Below are 18,361 nucleotides of genomic sequence, written 5' to 3' on the forward strand. Positions count from 1 at the left end.
CTGAAATCAGAACCTATAATACGAGAGACTGAGAGACTGAAAAGTTAGTGAAAGAGGAAATAAAGACAAAAATCTTGGAAAAACCATTTGAGGATGAATTGTAACCTACACTAATGGATAAAGTATTCTTACTAGGTAGATCATGGATCCATAGAAGTAAAAATATATATGACCTTGTGAAGTGCCAAGGCTTGTTAGAATTTCTACTATTTTCAAATATCCTAATAACTTTAAGTTGCTACGGTGTCTCACAATATTACTAACAACACTACCAAATATGCATAAATGACTTCTACACTCAATGATGTTAGTAATCAATAAAAATTAGAGCAAATATATTTAAAATTCTCTATTTCTCCTGATTGTGAAATATATTTCTTCAATCTGCCTCCTTCGAAAAAATATTGCATTTTAGTTTGGGTTTGTTGATAATTGAATTTCACAAATGAGAACACCATGAAAATTCTGAATGTAGACTCTGTAACACAACTCATAATTAAAAAAGAATTATCCGCACTGGGGAAATATGGCAATATCACATTGTCATGAAGCTATAAGCTATCCATGAGCATTTTCCCAAATCTTATATTTCCCATCTGTCTTCATACTGTTTTACTTGTTCTAATTTATGTAGGATATAAGCCACCATCCAAAAGATGGCTCCGGGAAGCAATTGGTAACCTTGCTGTGCTTTATACTCGACAAACAAAACATTGTAAATTAACCAAAACTATATTAGGAAACCTATAAAAGAGAATTGTTTTATGGGAATGTTTATATTCTTTCAGAGAATGTTTGTGATCTTCTATACAGTGGCTGGTAAATTACTAGATTATTCCAAGAAATAAAAACTTGAAAAGTGTGATGGTTTAGCATGATTAATACAGTCTAGCAGGAAAGATATACATTTCAATATTTTTTCTGATTGCAAAATGATTGACAGAAGATTTTAACAATTCAACACTGAAGTAAAACAATGTGAATGTTATCCTTTGTCCTTTATTAGAAAATATGAATTCAATAGTCTAACTTCAAAGATAAATTTTCAATATATTTTTCAATTTAAAAAACACGTGAATAGAAGATTCTCCTTGTTTCCTGTGTGAATTCCAGAAGATTTATGTTTGAAAGAAGAGAAAACATAACAAAAATCCCAGTATTATCGTATTTTGTGAAAAAACTAAAGATCAATCTGCAATTCATATTTTTCTTTAATAACATAAGCAGTTTGGCAAAAAAACTAACAAACACACAAACAAAAACACAACTTCCCCCTCAATGTTCTGTTATATGCAAGCTTACATCAAACTTTTTGTCTAAGAAAGACTCCAATCTTCTCCTCAAATCAGGAAGTTATAGAAAATGTATTCCCAAATTACAAAAAGTAGCGAAATAGATGTAAATGCTCCTGCTTTTACAAAAGAACCATTTTTAGATATGTTTTCATACATTGAATTGCACAACGTATTGCTTGAGATAATCATTGTTAGTTTTTATGTTTTCCTATTTCTATTGCTCAAAATCTTATTTATCTAAAAACTAGCATATGATATCAACATGCAAAATATAAGTGAAGAGTACTACTTGAGGGGAATATTGTTTGGTAAAATTTTATTCTGAAATAAGTCAAAAGTGAAATTATATTTAAGAAAATATCATATACTTCTTTTCTAATTACTGGAATTAAACTGCATGGTGGTAATAAAGGGAAATAAAATAAGGTTTCCATAACAAAGAGTTCAGAGAGGGCACCGACTACATGTATAGAATGTCAAGACATCAGAATGCAGTATCCAAAATTACTGTTCAATGTTTTGTCTTCCTTTCATACATTGAAGGTGGCCTGATTTGTTTGTCTCTGTTCATGGTAAAGAAGTGCATATCACCAACCCCTCAATATTTTCTTTCAATGCAATTCTTATATTTTAATCTATATGTTTCCAAAAATTCTTGAAATATGATTCATCCAATATAGTAGATCTCTACCTTTGAACTTCTTAAAAAATGCATTAATTATTATACCAATACTAATACCATGTTAACTTTAAATGTGTTAAATGGCTATAATAAATTCATCTTCATTCATAAATATTGTCTTTTATGCCAATTCTCTCACATTGTTCATTATAGATTTCATGAGTAAGAGAACTTATACTCATTATCAATATTAATTTTTTTTTTGCAAAGGAGCAAATTGGGATCATCAGAAGCACTTCAATTTTAAAAAAAAATCAATCCCTATATATATTTCCTAATCACTTCTGTACCTGAACTATTTTTTTCTTGTATCACATATCCAAGATAGATACATTGGTAGTCTCAAAATATCACACTTTAAAGTCTATGATATATTATGAGTGATATATGTCTTCCATCCACTTTGTTTTTCCATTGTTTATGATGATAACTTCATTCACTTTGATAAAAAAATTATTTTGACCTATTGCAGAGTTTGATACAATTAATTCTATGTCAAATCCAATAAGGGATTTGGTTAGCTATGTTCACTATTGAGAATATTTACTTTTTTCAACTTTGTGGAAAATATTTCTTATTATATTAGCAAAGACCTTAAATGAATATATGAATTCCTGTTCAAGAGCATACTTGATATCAGAATTTTACAAATAGATAACAAAGTTATCTGCATGGTTTTCTTTTTGAGAAATTTTGTATATTTTAAATTTATTTATATATAATTTCTCATTTGAAGGGAAACTTCATGGATGCATTGGCTTTACTGTGAAATTTTTACTCTTAAGTAGGAAAAACAATAGAAAATGGAGCATTTCATATTCTCTCCATCTTTCAATCAGTTGAATGGCCCTTTGTAGAATGTGATTTGTGGAAGTCTGTCTATTCTTTCCTTACTGTTCATATTTCATTAAAGATAACATCAGTTTTTATATGGATCATTTTCATTTGTAAACATTTATATTCCGACAACAAATATAATTATCAGTAGTTGTGATATATTTTTGTTTTCTTCTGTCATAAAATTGTTTTCTTTTCCATTCTTGGGCATTATTATTTTTTAGATATCATCACAGTTAATTACTGAGTCCCTTTAAAATTAGGTCCCTCACCACATATATAGGTTGCTATTTATACTTGTTTGGGAATAAACTTTTTCCCCCAATTTCATTCATTACATATCATTTGTTACTTTTTGGTATGATATGCAAGGTATTGATTTGGAAGAACCCAACTGTTTTGTTAAACAGGACAATAGGAATAAATAACTAGCTTCAGAGTTCATAACAAAGTACATCATATGGTCATTCCTTTTTTCCCCATTTCTGGTATGGCTAAGATGGGATTTTTTTTGGATTTTTTTTCTTTTTTCTTTTTTTCTTGTTTCTCAACAGATGAGGGAGGGAGGAAGAAGATAAGTGGAATTAAGAGCTCAAAGTAAAAGAAGAGTTACAAAAAAAGAAGAAAATCGATAGAGTTATTTTCTGTTTCTTTCCAGTTGTCTTTCTTATTTTACCTACTAAATTGTTTGATTCATCGTTGTTACAATTCATGCCCAATTCATTTTTGCATATGTGTTTTCTCCTCAAATATTTCTACCAATTTTCTAGGTTTACCATCTATAAAATTAATCATATTCTTCTCTCATTATGTAAATGAGTATATTTCCTCAACTAATGCTGCCCTTAGCTATCTTGTGGTTCAGGCTAAATGTTTGTTGGCAGAGGCATTGGCTTGCTTTTTTGCTTCCTCCTTTCTGTGACTATTTTGAATCAATTAATTTATGTAATAAATAGTGATCAACCTAATATCTTCATTTTATTTCATTCTCCTACCTTGATAAGTGAAAGTTTGTTTGAATAGATCAGAATGGAAGTACTATAATTAAAAAAAAAGGATTTTCTCATCTTTAACCTGATGATGATGATGATGATGATGATGATTTCAGTAATTTTCAGTCATATCTGACTCGTGACTCCACTTGTATTTTCTTGGCAAAAATACTGGAAGGATTTGTAGTTTCCTTCTCCCACTTCTCTAGCTCATTTTACAAATAACAACTGAGGCAAATAGGAGTGACTGATTTGCCCAGGGTCACAAAGCTACTAAGTGTCCAAGGCTGGATTTGAACTCATGAAGTTGATTGAGTCTTTCTGACTTGAGACCTGACACTCTATTTACTATGCCACTTAGCTGCCCTTCCATCTTTATCCTAGTCATGTGCATTTCTTAGCAATTTCAAGCAATTTGGCATTTATTTTGATCTTTGCTTTAATCAATGACATAATTACACTGAAATAATGGGAAATTAAATTTTTGTTATATTTATAAGAGATTGTTTATTGCTTCAAATTTACTTATGAGGTTCTTTGGTATTTACTACACCCAACATTTAGCACAACAACAACAAAAATAATAATAATAATTTATACAGCACCCAAAGTTTTTAAAGAATTTTTAGATTATATTCTCTCATCTGAGACTTAAAACATTCTGAAAAGGTTGGCATATATGAAGAGAAATAGTCTCAAAGGCGTTCAAAAGTTTACATATAGTAATACAGGATGAATATCAGTGGAACTGTGGTCTAGCTATTCTTTCCCTCAAATTCAGCCCTTAATACCACAGAAAATGTTTTTGCTGTTTAGTATGAATACTCTGCACATGATGAAAGCTACTATAATATCTGATTTCTTGATTTTTTAAAATGCATTTTCCACTATAATGCTCATCACCCTCTTTTGATTATTTTTCAATGAATTCATTAATTCTTAGTGTATAAACAGATTAAATTTGGAGGATCTTATAAAACTCTTCATGTAATGTATCTGTTTATTTGTTTTATGGGTATCTGTGGTGTGTGTGTGTGTGTGTGTGTGTGTGTGTGTGTTTCCCAATTATTGGAATTTTAATAGCAATGGTCTTCATAATCTTCAGTTGACTCTGGGGCAGGTTTTGTACCCACTCATTAAAATGAATAAATAAAATTATTTTTGTAGATGAACTAAGGAGTATATGATTCTTAATATCATTCCTGTTTTCCGCTAATATTATCAATACTTAAATGGAATGAAGCTTCATAGAATGAAGAAATTATATCTCACCTGCAAAAAATAAAGTGCTTTTAAAAAACATTATCTACTGATTGAATTTCTTGTGATAATTGTTTTAGTAAATCTGGGAACCACAGCTGCTGCTCAGGATTCCACCCCCTGAGGCCTGCTCCAGTCCTGTCCCTAGGCTGAGCTGTGTTCTTTAGGCTGTGCTCCACTCCATGCTGGGTGCGATAGATCTTTCCTGTCAGCCTTCCAGGCTGCCTTGGGCTGGAAATCTCTTTCACTTTATTGTTTTGTGGTTTCTGCTGCTCTAAAATTTGTTTGAGTCATTTTTTTACAGGTATTTCATGGGCTGTGGGGGGAGAGCTTCTACAGGTTCTTCCTTGTACTTCACCATCATGTCTCCACCCTTTCAAGCTATGGTCTTCTAAACCAATTGGTTGTCCGCACAAAGTCCAGTACAACCATTTAAAGCAGTGGTTGAAAGCCTAATGAACAACAGACTAATCCAGGTCAAAATTGAAGTGGGTCAAATATTCTATGTTGATAAGTAGTGGGATAGGAACTTTAAGGGGTCACTAAATTTCCATCCCTGTTGAGAGAGGGAGAGCTAGCCTCAAAAGAAAAAGAAAATGTGTGTTGAATTAGATGCCCCCTGAAGTAATTTTCAGCTTTAAACCTATAATTATTTTTATGCATAAATCATGGGAGCTACAGAAGGAGAGACATTATGATGTTATGGAAAACGTGTTATATTCACAGTTCAGCTAGGTTTTGAATTTTCACCTCTATTATTAATGTCCTAAGTGATCCTGAACATATCATTTAAATATATTGAGATTAATTTTTATCCTTCGCAAAATGAGGGCAATCTCTAATGGAATGCCCATGGAAAATATCCTTGTTTCTTTTCAATTCATCACATATCACTGGTTTGCAAAATGATATATACAGAACATATATAAACTTTTCTGATGAGAAGTGTCTGGAAGAGACAGCTGACAATTTGGGTATCAGAAACAGGCTCCTAAAGAATTCCAAAAAGTTACATGGATGAATGAAGTATGGCATTTACCACAATTAAATGTAAAGTCCTACATTTGTAGCCAGAACTACTTAAGTGCTGAATAGGAGAGTTATAAATTGACAAAAGTTTTTATTAAAAAATATCTGGCATCTTCAGGAAGCTACAAGTTCAAAATTAATAGTCAATCGTATATTACGAGAAGTACATTTTAATTAATGGAACAGTGTCCACAATGAGAAAGTTAATGATCTCATTATGCTCTTCCCAATACAGAAGCAATTTGTAGTATTATGTTCAGTTCTTTGAATAACAATTTTTAGAAAGGATAAAAAAAATAGTGCTAATAGAAGAGAGTAGCCAGACAGAAATTTCTAAAGGATCCAGGATAACATTTGAAAATTATAGGCTGAAGAAGCAGAGGTGTTAACCTGGAGAAATGAAATTTCTTATTAAATGTTTGACAGACTATCATATGAAAATAATATTAGATTAATTCTACCTGTTTTCCAGGTCATGTGAGCAACAAGATGGTCGATTATACATTTTCTTTGATCCCCATGACCTTTCAGATATCCCCAAAAGTAACTTCAGCTATTCCCATGTTCTAGAACACCAGAAATTCAAAGCAACATTTTTTTAAATCCCCCAACCCAGCCACTAATGCTCACTAACCTTGAGCTCACTAAACATCGCTCTCTCACCTTTCATACAGCTAGCAGCAATACTGTACTAGTCAAATGAGGTACATGGCATGAGCTTACATGATACTGCAGTCATAAATCCCAGTTTCCCTTTCCTTTTCCCAGTGCCACAGAGACCCCATCTCCAGACTGTGGAAATTTTCTTGGACCTCAGCATCCAAGTTGCCCACAATTTTTCTAGGGCAAAAACCTACTGGAGCTACAATTTGGAAGCACTAAAGCTATAAAGCTCTGAACTTCCAATGACTCTGAATTGTCCATGACAGGAAAAGCAAACTCTAAATTACTAGTGCCAGGCCAAAGAACTAGGGAACAAAATAATTGGGAAGGTTCACACAGTTAGGACACTCTACATGTAAGGAGCTGTGCAGCCTCCAAGCCTGAGGGAAGAGCAAAGCATTCAACTAGATTCAGTTCTGACCACCCAAAAGTCAATTGGGGCAAGAGATCTCGGTTGGTTAACTACGAATTGCCTAGTGTCTGAGGAGGCAGAGAAATTTTGTGATACAGCCCTCAAGTAAACCACAGTCAGAGGGGAAGATGTAAGAATTGTGCAGTAAAGAAAATGAAAGAGTAAGAGGCGAGTGAAAATATGAAAAAGTAAAGGACAGAAAGCTCAAAAACCTTGGACATAAACAGATAAACTAATAGGAAAAACAGAAAGAAAAAAACAAAATAAAAAATGAAATATGACTTCCAGATATAGTAAATAAGTTCGGGCTTTTATAAATAAATACAGCAAAATAGAGTAAGATGATCTATAGAATTCTGTGTAAGTTGAGAACATGGAACTGTAATTTGCTGTTTCTGAGTTGTTTAAAAAAAAAAAAAGAAAATTAAGGGCAGAGATCTCTCCTGTACAGCAAAAATAATGGACAGAATAGAAAGACTTGAATGTACACAAACAAACCTTGTCTAGGAAACAAAAGTGAAAACCATAGTTGAGGGTGAAAATTCACAAAACTGAGATTTGTTCTACTACTTCCCAGAGGCAGGGGGAAACTAGGAAGTATGGATAGAAACTTCAGGTATGGATGTTTTGGTTAAATGGTTTGCATCCTATAAATAAATGGCTATCTTGGGAGTTAGTCTATAACCCTCAGGGAATGCTTTCAAGCACAAGTTGGACAGCTACTTGTTATGAATGAGATAGAAAGTATTCCCATTTAGGAAAAGTTTTAAGGACAATTGGATGAATCTAGAAGCTAGACTATGAAACAGCCCAGTGGTGTGGTACCAAATGTGTAAAAACCAGATTTCTGACTTGGGGTAGTGGTAGGGAAAATACATGTGACATATTTGTAAAGTTTAATATAAATTATTACTATTTTCCCCATCAATTTCTACAGTCTAGACAAATAACAAAACAAAAACTCAAGCCCCATTTTTTTAGTGTTTACTGATTTCCAAGGTATAAATGGTCACATTGAACATATAGCAATCAATGTTCATAAACTGATTCCAGCATACACCTGGCTTAGTTTAATGTGAAATTTAATAACAATATATATAAAGTTCTATGCAAAGGATTAAAAAAACTTTCTTCAATAATACAAGAATAGGAGCATGAGTAGATCATGGTTCATATGATAAAGATCTGCGAGTTTTATTGGATTAGAAGATCAAAAGAAATAGTTAGTAATGTAATATATCAGACAAAATAATTAAAACCTCCCTAACCTAAGGACATTGATAAGTCACAGCATATTCAGACCAAGGAAACCAAAACAGTATCAGAATTCGTGACAATTCCATGAGGTCTCAGAAAAGAAAATGGTGATATATAGTTTGGAGAAGAGTAAACTGAAAGACAACTAAATGGCTATATTTAAGTACCTTATGGATAGTCATAAAGAAATGGGATTTGATTTGATTGGCTTGGTTTTGAAGGACAGAAATATGAGCAGTGGGTAGAATTTGAAAGGAAATTCATTCTTGATATCAAGAAAAATTTCCTAATAATTATAAGTAGGATTATATCAGTGGGATGGACTGACTTCACTTTTAGTACATTTTCTCTCACTAAAGTTTTTCATGCAGTGGTTTCTTAATCATTGGTCTTCTGTGATTTTTAGGAGAGTTTTGGTAAGGTAAGGGTTAAGCTATATAATTGTTAAATCACCTATCATGTCCTATATTCAGTGACTCTCTGATATTGTGAATAGGTTATTTCTAAGGTTCCTTATCAATCTAAATCAATTATTCTGTAAGTCTATCTTTGTATAGTTACCCAAAACCCTGATATCAATTTTTAAAGAGTTTACTAGCTGAAGAAAGACAACCTGAGTTTTGCTTAAATCACCTTGACCACTCTCTCCTTGATTATCTTTAGAGAGCTAACATTACCATAAATCTGAATATACATACTGCAGTGCAATCAATCAAGGCATAAATATTTATTGACCCTCTATTATACATTAGCCATTCTCCCAAGATTGGGGTTCTTGCATTACTTTTCCAAACAATTATAAAATGATTTTTGGTCCCTCTTATTTTCATGAGAAAGAAAGGAAAAAAGAAAGAAAGAAAGAAAGAAAGAAAGAAAGAAAGAAAGAAAGAAAGAAAGAAAGAAAGAAAGAAAGAAAGAAAGAAAGAAGGAAGGAAGGAAGGAAGGAAGGAAGGAAGGAAGGAAGGAAGGAAGGAAGGAAGGAAGGAAGAAAGAAAGAAAGAAAGAAAGAAAGAAAGAAAGAAAGAAAGAAAGAAAGAAAGAAAGAAAGAAAGAAAGAAAGAAAGGAAGGAAGGAAGGAAGGAAGGAAAGAAAGAAAGAAAGAAAGAAAGAAAGAAAGAAAGAAAGAAAGAAAGAAAGAAAGAAAGGAAGGAAAGCAGAAAAGAATTGAAAAGAGAAGTGCAAAAAAATTAATTTGAGGAATTTGAATTTGAGGAATTTGAATTTTAGTACATTCTGTTCCTTTCAAGCACAATCAATTTATTTCTTAATAGAGGATAAAGACCAGATACATGATTTCACTTGTAAAGGTAAGTTACTGATTAAGAAACCCATCCATCAGTACAGGTTAACACCTTTTGTGAAACTTATAGTATTATAAAATTGTCTAGAGCAATGCAAGTTAAAGTGAGATATCTAGGGTCATACAGTCAATATGTTAGGCTGAAGGATTTGAACCCCAACTATCCTGGGTACTACTCTATCCACTATATATTGTAGCATTTTTAAAATAGTAAAAATTATTGTATAATTACTCCATTTTTTTATCTGGGGAAAGGTTATTAGAGAAACTAAAAAGCACAAATTTATTCATTTCATGAGAAAACTGTGAGAAAAATTCCTAGATTTTGAGACAAAGCCTTAAAAAAGGCTTAAAATTTGAGTTCTTCCACTTACTACCTGAGTGACTACAGACAAATCATTTAGCTCCCCAGCATCAGTTTCCTTATCTATAAAATTATGGAACTGAACTGGATGACCTCTAAGGTCTCATCCATATGATCCTACAATATATCTCAAGAAAAATCCATAACTATACACGGAATATGGTAAATAACCTTGTTTTCCATAAAACTACAGCAAAATTGTGCTTTTGAAATTCTAGGGCAGATGCAATGAGATGAAATGTCCCCAACTTCATTGAAGTGCATCACTCCATGAGGATGGCCATTTCTACTGCCTGCAGCTGAAAGAGGCTGAAATTCTCTTTCTGGAAGGATGATTTCTTGTGCTCTCAGGTGAGTGATTTTCTCTTATTAAAAAGAGAGTCAGGAGATAGAATTAAATGGGAAAATCTCTCAGACATTAAGCTAATATGGAACTAATTTGCATGTCACATTAAATCTACCTAATGCTTTTTGGGTGGGTCAGTGGGGGAAATCCTGAAAAAAAAAAATGATCGTTGGCGATTTTGGAATGAAGAGGAGAAATCCTGTAAAAATAGTGATTGCCCATGCCAATTATGCTATTCTGAAAATCAAAATATTATCCAGACACTATATGCAAAATATTAAATTAACCAAAGGAATGATGTGATCATATGGCTCATCAGCACATTTATTTTTCATAGATCCTACATGATCAGTCACTGATACTGTCATCAAAAAATGGAGTAGGTTGTGTGGGAAGATGTGTGGGCATCACAGACAAACTAAGAAACTGAGAAAGTCATTTGCAGAAAACCTGCTAGTGGTTTAGACACTCTGGAATTTTGCAAATATTCAAGATTTTTCAAAGTCAAGATAAAACTTACTTCGTAAAACCCAAAGGTAACAGACTTTCCACATTGCTGTAAAGGATCAGTCCTCAATCTAACTACTAGTCAAAATACAAAATATTTTATAAACTTGAAATTATATGGTAAAATATCAACAACTTGTATCTCTGAATTCCAATATTTTAAAACATCACCCTCCATCTGGAAAAGACTGTCTTTCCTTTATTCTTATTGCTAGTTAGGCCTCTGTTTTCCATTTCAATTTCTCCTCTCATTTGGTTAACTGTGTGATAGGCTCACAAAGATGGGATTGTTGGGTTGTTAACAAAGAGTAAGGCGTAATATTATGGTATGCATTTCAATAGTTAGTTGTATACTAATGAATCTGTAACTTCATCAATGTGAAGATAGATTTTACCTTATCTGTGCTTGCCCATTCTAACATCTTGTCCATCTCGAAGAATTACACAAGATTATATTTATGAAGTGCTTAGCATAATGCCTGGCACCTAACAGGTGCTTAATAAAATAATAAAAGTTTGTCCCATTCCTTCCCCTTTAGAGAAATCCTCCATTGGAATATCATTTAATGGGTTGAGGTACTTCTCTCTAGATCTCTAGATCTCTTAACAATAAGTGAATATCAATTATACTTAAATAACATTTTGAACAAGAATTAGCAACTATGGGATTATTGCCAGTGTTTATAGTCAAGGACCTTATAAAATTATAAATCAAATTAAGGTTAATTTAAGCATCATTCCACCTCCCTATTCTGTCCTACTTTTTCTCCAAATTGCTCTGAATCCAGTAGCTTTTTGTTACTCTCTAACAGTTCAAGACTATACTTGATTTTCAGTCAAATCAGGGTGCCCAGCATTCACCAAGAGCCCTCCCTCCAACTCTACCATTACTTAAAGGAATTACTTAAAAGGAAAGTAATTTAATGCATCCAGTTAGCAAATGTTTATCAAGTGCTTACGATGACTCAGGCACTGTGCCAAGCACTGGAGATTGAAAGCAAGGCAAAAGACATGTCCTGCTCTCAAACAGCTCAGTCTGCTAGGGTAGACAAATTGAAAAACAACTATATACAAACAATACACATATGTGTGTGTATGTGTGTTGTGTGCAAACATATATACAGGATAAATTGGAAATAGTCAATCAAATAAAAATATTAGAATTAACAGTGATTGGGTGGCAGCTATGTGGTACAGGGGATAGAGGACCAACCTTGGAGTGAGAAGGACTTGAGTTCAAATCTGACATTGGACACTTACTACCTATGTAACCCTGGAATTAACCCTAATGGCCTCCAAAAAATAAATAAAAAAATTATGAGACATTTTGAAAAGCTCCTTATAGAAAAGAGAATTTTGGGTGAAACCTGAATAATTCACTTTCTGGTATAAGTAGCTAACTATCTAACCTTCCTATTGCTTTTTTTGTACTTTTTATTTTAAACTCACAGTTGGAGGTTAGTAAGGAGTAAACAGCACAGAAGTATGGATGGTTTTTATGGGTTCCAGATCAGGTGGAAGAATGCTGGAGGAAGTAGAGATGTCTGGAAGGGGGTGACTGCTGTGAGTATTTGGAGACTGAAGGGCATGTTTACTACCATATCAGTGACTGCTGCAGCTGTCAGTGGGTGTGGGAAGCTCCATGGAGTCAATGACTTGAAAGGTTCCTAAGAAAATATGAAATTTAGAGGCAGAGCCAAGATGGCAGAGTGAGAGCAACTACTCATCTAAGCTCTTAGACAAACTTGTTCAGATACCTCTAAAAAGAGAATCTGACCAATTTTTGGAGGTGCAGAATCCAATATGAGACAGACTGTGGCAGATTCACAGACCAGGACAGGTTGACAGGAGGGATATCTTACATGGGGGTGAGCACATAGCTCAGAGTGTCCAGTCGTGGTGCAGCCAAGCAGGAAACCCCTGGGGCAGCCTCAGGCAGTGGCAGCACAGTGGAACGGCAGAGTGGGCAGGGGAGGATGAGAGACCAGAAGGAGATGAGCAACTGACAGCCACTGAGCCCCAGGTATCAGTCACAGCATCTCTTGAGACTTTCAGCCTACGGATTAAACATGTGTAAGTCACCTACTCGATCTTCCAGGAGCCAAAATGGTGGAGTGATTGGTAAATGTTCTCTCCCTCTCCCCTTGTTGATCTGGAAAGAACCATAAAATATTTCCACAGAAAAATCCTGGAGCAGTGGGATCCATGGAAGAGGAAAACAGTCTCGTAGCACCTGAGGCTAAGGAGAATTCTTTTTATTGTGTTGGAGGCTAACCTAAAGGACAGGAACACTGTGTGGGGGGGGGGGGGGGGGGGGAACTTGCACTAGGACCGAGGTCTGCCCAAGCACTCCAGGGTAAATGGAAAGACAATAGAGCAGTCCAAGCACTGAGCTTGCCTTTGCTCCAACTTAGCTGATGAGATCTCCCTTCACAAGACCACACCCCACACTCAACAGGTTAGCCTCAGGGTAAATCCAGGGAAACACAAAACAAAAAGAAAAAAAGGCACTTGCCCTTTGCTTTTTCACATCACTAGGCTCTACACCAGATTCTCCACCTTCCAGCTGAAAGAACCAGAAGCTACAATACACAAAGTGTCATCATCATTAATATGAGGGAGCAAAGTAAGCATAAAAAGACCATAGAATCTTTCTAGGGGGACAAGGACCAAAGCATGAATACCAAAGAGGCCAGTATTGAGACTATACCCCTATCTGAAACTTCAGAAGAGATTGCTCACATGCACAAACAGTTCTCCTGGAACATCTGAAGAAGGAAATAGAAGAAAAATTGGCCAATGATTTTAAAAGTTTGAAAAAAGAATTCTATGAAGAAAACAGCTTTTGGGTTTTTAAAATTTAATTTATTTATTTAACTTTTAACATTCATTTTCACAAAATTTTGGGTTCCAAATTTTCTCCCCATTTCTCCCCTCCTGCCCCCCCAAAATGCCGAGCATTCTAATTGCCCTTGTCACCAATCTGCCCTCTCTTCCAACATCCCTCCCTTCCCTTGCCCCATCTTCTCTTTTGTCCTGTAGGGACAGGTAATTTTCTATACCCCATTACCTGTATTTCTTATTTCCTAGTAGCAAGAATAATACTCAACAGTTGTTCCAAAAACTTTGAGTTCCAATTTCTCTTCATCCCTCCCTCCCCACTCATTCCCTTTGGGAAAGCAAACAATTCAATATAGGCCAAATCTGTGTAGTTTTGCATATGACTTCCATATTAATCGTGTTGTTTAAGACTAACTATATTTCCCTCTATGCTATCCTGCCTCCCATTGCTTCTCTTCTCTTTTTTGATCCTGTCCCTCCCCAAGAGTGTTGACTTCAAATTGCTCCCTCCGCCCATTTCTCTCCCTTCCATCACCCCCCCCACCCTGCTTATCCCCTTCTCCCCCATTTTCCTGTATTGTAAGAGAGGTTTTCATACCAAAATGAGTGTGCATTTTAATCCTTCCTTTAGTCAAATGTGATGAGAATAAGCTTCATGTTTTCTCTCTCACCTCTCCTCTTTTCCTTCCACTGAAAAGTCTTTTGCTTGCCTCTTTTATGAGAGATAATTTGCCCCATTCCATTTCTCCCTTTCTACTCCCAATATATTTCTCTATCACCCCTTAATTTCATTTTTTGAACATATCCCATCCTATTCATTTCACTCTATGTTCTGTGTGTGTGTGTGTGTGTGTGTGTGTGTGTGTGTGTGTGTGTAATCCTACCAACTACCTAGATACTGAAAAGTTTCAAGAGTTACAAATATTGTCTTTCCATGCAGGAATGTAAACAGTTCAACTTTAGTAAGTCCCTTATGACTTCTCTTTGTTGTTTACCTTTTCATGCTTCTCTTCATTCTTGTGTTTGAAAGTCAAATTTTATTTTCAGCTCTGGTCTTTTCATCAAGAATGCTTGAAAGTCCTCTATTTCATTGAAAGATCATTTTTTCCTCTGAATTATTATACTCAGTTTTCTGGGTAGATGATTCTTCGCTTTAGTCCTAGTTCCTTTGACTTCCGGAACATAATATTCCACACCCTTCGATCCCTTAATGTAGAAGCTGCTAGATCTTGTGTTATCCTGATTGTATTTCCACAATACTTGAATTGTTTCTTTCTAGCTGCTTGCAATATTTTCTCTTTGACCTGGGAACTCTGAAATTTGGCCACAATGTTCCTAGGAGTTTCTCTTTTTGGATCTCTTTCAGGAGGGGATCTGTGGATTCTTTCAATATTTATTTTGCCTTCTGATTGTAGAATATCAGGACAGTTTTCCTTGATAATTTCATGGAAGATAATATCTAGGCTCTTTTTTTGATCATGGCTTTCAGGTAGTCGAAAAATTTTTACATTGTCTCTCCTGGATCTGTTTTCCAGGTCAGTTGTTTATTCAATGAGATATTTCACATTATCTTCCATTTTTTAATTCTTTTGGTTTTGTTTTCTGATTTCTTGGTTTTTCATAAAGTCATTAACCTCCATCTGTTCCATTCTAATTTTTAAAGAACTATTTTCTTCAATGAACTTTTGAACCTCCTTTTCCATTTGGCTAATTCTGCTTTTTTTTTTTTTTTTTTGGTTTTGTTTACTAACTTCTTGGTTTAACTCATAGTCGTTCTTTTCCCTGGACTCAATTCTCTCTCTCAATGAATTATTTTGTTCAGTGAGCTTTTGAACTTTCTCCTCCATTTGGCTAATTCTGCTTTTTAAAACCTCCTTTTCCTCGTCAGCCTTTTGGACCTCTTTTTCTAATTGAGTTAGCCTCTTTTTAAAGCTGCTATTTTCCTCAGCATTTTTTTGGTTCTCCTTTAGTAAGCTGTTAACTTGTTTTTTAAGATCTTCTACTTCCTGAGCCAAGTTTAAGTCTTCTTTGGAGGGAGAGCCTTTGACTTCCTCTGACAGCATGCCTTGTTCTTCCTTATCCGAAAGGATGGGGGGAGACACCTGTTTCCCAAGAAGATAACCTTCTATGCTCTTATTTTTTTCCCTTTTTCTGGGCATTTTCCCAGCCAGTTATTTGACTTCTGAGGTTCCTCTCCACACCCACCTCGCCTCCAGATCCATCTAGCTAGTGCTTGGGGGTTGAGATTCAAATGCTGCTCCTAAGCCTCAGGGCTCTTGGCAGAGGCAGGGCCAAGGCAGGCCTGGGCTCTGCTCCAGGTCCAGTGTGTGACGGACCTTTTTGTGTCAGTTTTTCAGGTCTCTCTGGAACAGAAATCTCCTCAGCTCCGTTGTTCTGTGGCTTCTCCTGCTCTAGAATTTGTTGGGAGTTCTTCTTTACAGGTATTTTATGGGCTGTGGATTAGGAACTAGCATATGTGTGTCTTTCTCCTCTGCCATCTTGGCTTCTCCCCGAGAACAGTTTTTTAAAAAGAAAAATTGAACAAATGGAAAAGAGATATACATAGATAGAGGGAACAGGTATAAAGTAAATGATGTGATGATAAAATATGATTTAAGCATGCAAAGGGATTGTAACAGGAGATGTAAAAAAGGAGGAAGCAGAAAATGTCAAATTACATCACAGGAAGAAGTACAAAATTATATTATGGTAGAGGGAAAGAGGGGAGGGACATGAGCATTTTTTGAGAGGCACTCTCGTCTGATTTGGTACAAGAAGGGAACGATAAACATAAAACTGAAATAATAAACTTAAAACAATAAACTTAAACTGCTATTCAGTGTAAGATTAAGTTCAGCTGCTCAGGTGGGGGTAGGGCTGCCACACAGGACTTAGTTTCCTCCAGGGGTTTACGGGGAGACCTTCAACAATGGATCCAGGCTCCTCCTGGTTTGGGAGCCCCTGCCTGCTGCGCCTACTGCTGCCTCTGCTGCTGCTTCCCAAGGGTGCCTGAGTCATGGGGACACCCTGCTCCCCTCTCGGCGAGCTTAAAAGACCCTCTCGGTGACCTTTGGTGCCTGTGGGTGGAGGGACCTGCGCTGCTGCTGGAGATTTCATCCCTGAAGCCTGTTCGGATCTGCTCCCTTCAGTGTGGCACGGCCAAGGCAGGGCTGGGCTCTCCTCCAGGTCCAGTGTGTGACAGACCTTTTCGTGTCAGTTTTTCAGGTCTCTCTGGAACAGAAATCTCCTCCTCTCTGTGGTTCTGTGGCTTCTGCTGCTCTAGAATTTGTTGGGAGTTCTTCTTTACAGGTATTTTATGGGCTGTGGATTAGGGACTAGCATGTGTGTGTCTTTCTCCTCTGCCATCTTGGCTCCTCCCTGAGAACAGCTTTTTAAAAAGAAAAATTGAACAAATGGAAAAGGGAGCATAAAAAATAACTAGAGAAAATAATTCCTTAAAAAGAATAGTTAGATGGAAAAGGAGACACAAAAGTTAACAGAAGAAAACAATTTGATAAAGAGTAGAATTGGGCAAGTAGAAACTAATGAGTCTGAGATAGCAAGAAGCAGTCAAACAAAATCTAAAGAAAGAAAAGATAGAACAAAATGTAAAATATTGAATTTAAAAAACAACTGGCTTGGGAAATAGATGCAGGAGAGAAAATTTGAGAATTGTTGGCAAAGTCATGATGAAAAAAACAGTCTGGACAATATCTTCCAAGAAATGATCAAGGAAAACTGCCCAGAGAGAAAAAATACTCATAAAAAGATTCCACTGTTCACCTCCCAAAAGAGATCCCAAACAAAAAACACCAAGAAATATTGTTGTGAAATTCCAGAACTATCAAGTGAAGGAGAAAATACTACAGGCAGCTAGAAAGAGACCATTCAAATACCAAGGAGCTGCAGTCAGGAAAACACAGGACCTTGCAGCTTCTATTTTTAAATATCAAAGGAGTTGGAATATGACATTCCATAAGGCAAAGGAGCAGGGACTACAACCAAGGATCAATTACCCAGGAAAGCTCAGCATAATATTTCAGACAAGAAGATGGACATTCAACAAAATAAGGGATTTCTAGACCTTCCTGACAAAAAGGCCAAAACTCAATAGATCTTCAAATGGAGGTGTCAAGAAAGGCATAAAAAGGTAAAAAGGGGAAAAGGAAAACTTGTTATACAATTTGGGTAAACTGTTTACCTCCCTATAAGGGAAGATAGTACTGGTTAATCTTGAGAATTATACATCTATTATGAAATATAAAAGGGAAATACATAGATAGAGAGAACAGGTATAAAGTAAATGATGTGATGATAAAAATATGATTTAAGCATGTAAAGGGATTGTAACAGGAGATATGAAAAGGAGGAAGCAGAAAGTGTCAAATTACATCACAGGAAGAAGTACAAAATTATATTATAGTGGAAGGAAAGAGGGGAGGGATGTGAGCATTGTTTGAGAAGCACTCTCATCTGATTTGGTACAAGAAGGGAACAATAAACTTAAGTATATGAATCTAACTAGCTATGTAGGCAGTAGGAGGAGAAGGGGGAAGAAAGGGTGGGGAAGCTAAAA

The sequence above is a fragment of the Notamacropus eugenii genome, chromosome 4 (assembly GCF_028372415.1).
Source record: "Notamacropus eugenii isolate mMacEug1 chromosome 4, mMacEug1.pri_v2, whole genome shotgun sequence".
Lineage (NCBI taxonomy): Eukaryota > Metazoa > Chordata > Mammalia > Diprotodontia > Macropodidae > Notamacropus > Notamacropus eugenii.